Genomic DNA, 4,575 nt, shown 5'->3' with positions numbered 1-4,575 from the left:
CGGAACTTACAGGGTTGCCAGGTAGGTGACATGTCTGTTGTCCCAGCTACTCAGGAAGCCAAGGCAAGAGGATCCTTGATCCTGCCAGTTCCAGGCGGCAGCAAACTGACTCTCTGTGTCACAAAACAAACAAATTTGCTGAAAATAAAATAAAAAGAAAGGAAAACCAGAAATGGTGATACTGACATGTAACCCCAGCACTTGGGAAACTGAGGCAGGAGGATCAGGAATTCAACATGGTCCTTTATTATATATCAGGGTTAAGGCTTGTCTAGGCTATATGGCCTCCTATTTCCTAAATGCCCACACTCCCCCACCCCCAGAAAAAAATAAGAAAAAGCAGACAAAGATGAAGAAGAAAAGAATTCTCTGCACAAACCAGGAGTAGGAGGTAACTTTCTCAACCTAATCAAAGAATTTTACATTTCCTGTATAAAGGAAAAAGAAAAAAAGAATCATTGAGTTAAGTTCTACCACCTAAATCAAGGGTAAGAAATGAGAGACTGGCCGGGCAGTAGTAGTGGCGCAGGCCATTAATCCCAGCACTTGGGAGGCAGAGGCAGGCAGATCTCTGAGTTCAAGGCCAGCCTGGTCTACAGAATGAGTTCTAAGACAGCCAGGGGCTACACAGAGAAACCCTGTCGAGAAAAACAAAACCAGCAACAACAATAAAGACAAGGAAGAAACTGTCATTGTAAACAAATTGATTGCCAATGAAGAGACAGATTTATCACATGTCATATGCAATAACAAGAAAGGCTGCTCAGATGACAGCAAGCCACATTTCTGCCTTTACAAACAAATCATTCAAAAGCAACCACAAAGCAAAATTCTTAGAAATAACTCTCAAGGGGGCTGGAGAGAAAGAGCTCTGTGGTTCAGAGTTCATACTGACCCTGCAGCCTATGGGCGCAGGAGCCTCACAGCTACCTGTAATGCCACCCCAGGGGATCTGACCCTGCCTTGGGGCCTCCAGGGGCACCTGCACTGAGATGCACACATACCCACACACAGACCTACATAGGTACATTTTACACATAAGATAATGAATCTCAAATAATTCTAACATTAAGTGAGTAGGGACCCTGCTCCCCCTAAGGACAGTCTAACAGTGGTAAGCACTGACAAGAATGTTATATATAAAATGTTTTTCTTTCTTGAAGTAACTTGAACTGCTTGGGCGTGGGGAGTGGGAACCACCCAGCCATTGAAGCTGGAGGTATCAGTTCCCTTCTGTAGCAGGATTTTCCTTGTCCAATTAATTTAATTATTAATGCAATAAGAAGCCTGTGATTGGACAGGGAAAAGGGAGGTGGAGCGAGGAGTTGCAGAGAGGGAGATGTGGGAGACAAGAAGGGGAAGGAGAAAGAGGGAGCGAAAGGAAGATGATCCAGATCTTGCGTGGCTTTAAATAGACACATGTAGCTATAAATAATATAATGAATAATTGGGATAACTTGTCTAATCTAGGTGGGCAGCTTGTATCATTATCAATAGGCACTGAATTTATTGCGTGGGCAATTTGTGAATTGAGAATTTATTGGTATACAAATCTGACTGGTTAATTATAAGCTTCTAGAGTTTTGAGTTTTGTTTTACTAGGTTGCTGGAATGTGGGACCGCTAACCACAGGGGGTTTATGGCTGAGAAAGTGCGGGTGGGCTGCACTGAGACACATGAACTGGGGCTGGGAAGATGGCAATAGATCACTGTGAGGGGGGAGGGGAGGGGGCTAGCTTAGAGACAGAGGCGGTGAGACCGTCACGAGACCATCACGGGGCAGAGAGTAGCTGGGTGTAGTGCAGGAACTTGCTGTTCTTTTTAATACTTCTCGCAACGCCCTTCCTCTGCCTGGCTGCCTCTAATGGGAAACCATCAGCCGAGAAACCCTTTAGCCATAACCAGACCGCCTCAAAGACAGCCCAGGAGTGTTCAGACCCTCCCATCCTTTCTGAGGGACACTCCACCTCTACTGCTAAGATCTGTGAAGCTGAGCTAGGACTCCTGCTCCTGTCAGGGCTTCTCTACAGGCCCTGCATTGGCCTTGGAAGATGTCCTCCAAGATTAGCCTGTGTAACCAGGTAGCCCAGCTCACCCATCATTCACACAGACTTACGGGGAGAACTGTCAACCCTTGGCTGTGGCTCTGCAGACAGCCACTGGTGCAACAGGAGACCCTGAGCTTGGTCTCTATGTAAGGCCTCTGATTGGTGGAACTGAAAGTTGTGTGGTGATTGGCGGGAATTACCGTGCTTCATCTGCGTGCTACCCCTGTGCCAAGTCCCCTTTGTAGCTTTGTGGCCAGGCTGCTGGGCTCACTTTTTCATTAGTTTATTTACTTCTCTGTGCATGTGGATGTGCATGCAGGCACATGTGTGACCTGGGGGCATGTATGGTTATCAGCTCTCTCCGTTGGTCATGTTGGCATTGGTGGCAAGTACCTTTACCTGCTGAGCCATCTCACCAGCTCTGCCCCGGTGAGGATTCTGTTACAGCAATGGGAAAAGAAGCTGGGATAACGGCCAAAGGTCGGAATCTAGAATACAGAAGGAATTTACATAAGTTGCTAAGAAGAATATGGTAATCAAGTTCTTTTTAATATTTCAGAAGAGACACAAGGGGCAGAGAGATGGCTCAGTGGTTAAGAACACTCGCTGTTCTTGAAGGAAAGCAAACTAAAACCCCAGGAAGAGCTGTTGATACCAAAAGAACTGGAGGGATCAGGGACATATGGTTGTCTGCTGTGACAATGGTGGAGGGCAGGAAGCTGGAAGGCACTGAAGCAGCTGGATGACAGAAGGAAGGACAACCACATGAGCCAGACCACCCAGAAAAGCAACTTGACTCTGCCACTACCATACTGGGCTCACAGGTACACCACTGTGCCACCTAATTATTATATTTATGGCCAGTTATTGCCTGATCCAGCTATGTGCCTGTGCGAAGGCTGGCATCTAGCCAATCATACACAGTCTGAAGTGACAACTCCCTTTGCTGTAAGATGTCCAGGGCTCTGATTAGAAGCCACTCCCTCCACCCAGGTCCTAGAGACAGCTCGCAGAGGTCACAGGCACTGTCTGTGGTGTTATTGTGACAGAGCAGCAGACATAACAGTTTGAATGTGGAAAAGTTTATCTGGGCTCACAGTTTCAGGGACAGTTTGGTCCATCACAGTGGAGAAGGCAGGGTGCCAGGGGCGCATGGCGGCATCTGTGGCAACAGGAACGGACACAGAAGGCTCTTCACACTGACTGGGTCAGGAAGCAGAGAAAGCAGGCTGTGACCAGGGACCATCTAAAGACTGCCCTCAGAGTTTCCCCTACAGGCAGTGCACCCACCAGTGGGGAGCCAAGCATTCAAAGCATGAGCCTGTAGCGGACATCTCATACTTGAGCCACGACCTAGAGCCACAGCTAGAACAAGCCTGTGGTCAGAGTAAGCAATGAGTTTGGGGGACAGGGGAGATGTTCAGCCAGTTACATGCTTGCTCTGCAAGCATGCAGACCGGAGTTCAATTCCCAGCCCTGGGAACAGTGGAGCCTGGGAGATCCCGGGGCTCCTGGGCCAGCCAGCCAAGCCTGCTTGGCAAGCCGTAGGTCAGTAAAGGACCTGAGGAATGGTACTCAAAGGCTGACCTCTGAGCACATGAATACACATACAACGCACACATTCAAAAAGACAAATATCTCCATTTTGCTGGACTCCGTTGAGATCCAGGGGCGTCATTTGTTATTTCCTCATAACCTGGCCCATCCTAACTCATCAAGGCACCTGCTGTAAACCCAGCAATTGTATTTCAGGATATCTCCTTAGTGACAGGGTGTCTCCCCAGGGACTCTCCTGTACAGGCAACAGTAAAGGGGCAGTGTCGGAGCCCCACACTCCGTCCCGCAGAGGTGGGGCAAAGACGACACGTACGCCAAGGCAGGGTTTGAGCCGCTGCTGCAGCTTCCTTTATTCTCTCCACAGCTCTCTCCTCAGCTCTATTCCCTATTCCGTTTATTAATGGGGATCGCCCAATTTATCCCCTTCCACCCTCTACACTCATTTCTCATCACTCTTCATCATCCAATCAGCACTCAGCACGCTCTGTACACAAGCCATGCACGCAGACAGGGTGGGTTTTGATAGGCCAGTGACTCAATTTCATGCTGTATGACGCTATGCGTCAGGCGGGCAGCGCATGATCATTCAGGTGCACAGTGCATGATCATTCAGATGCACATAATCAGGTTTTTGGTAAACAAGCAGGGAATCACGGGGCTTGGCAGTGAGCCAGGGCACTGTCTTGGCTCACGCTTCCCACAGGGTAGCAGCAGCCACAGCAACTGAGAAGCCGTCGATGAACCCAAACTCTGACGAGGACAGACTTGTGACAGCAGGCGGTCCCTGCAGAAGGGACACCCTTGGTATGACACACAGTAATCAGAGTTACAAATACAATTCTGAATGATTAAAGCAGCTCACAGCTGCCACCACACAGCACAAAATCGGAAAGCTCAACTCACAGGACACAGTTACAGGGTACATAACTACACGATGTGGATGTCTGGAATGAAGCGAAAACACAGGCTC

Source organism: Mus pahari, chromosome 6 (genome assembly GCF_900095145.1).
Source record: "Mus pahari chromosome 6, PAHARI_EIJ_v1.1, whole genome shotgun sequence".
NCBI classification, from domain to species: Eukaryota; Metazoa; Chordata; class Mammalia; order Rodentia; family Muridae; genus Mus; species Mus pahari.
The sequence above is the reverse complement of the archived record's forward strand: the minus strand, read 5'-3'. Positions refer to the sequence as shown.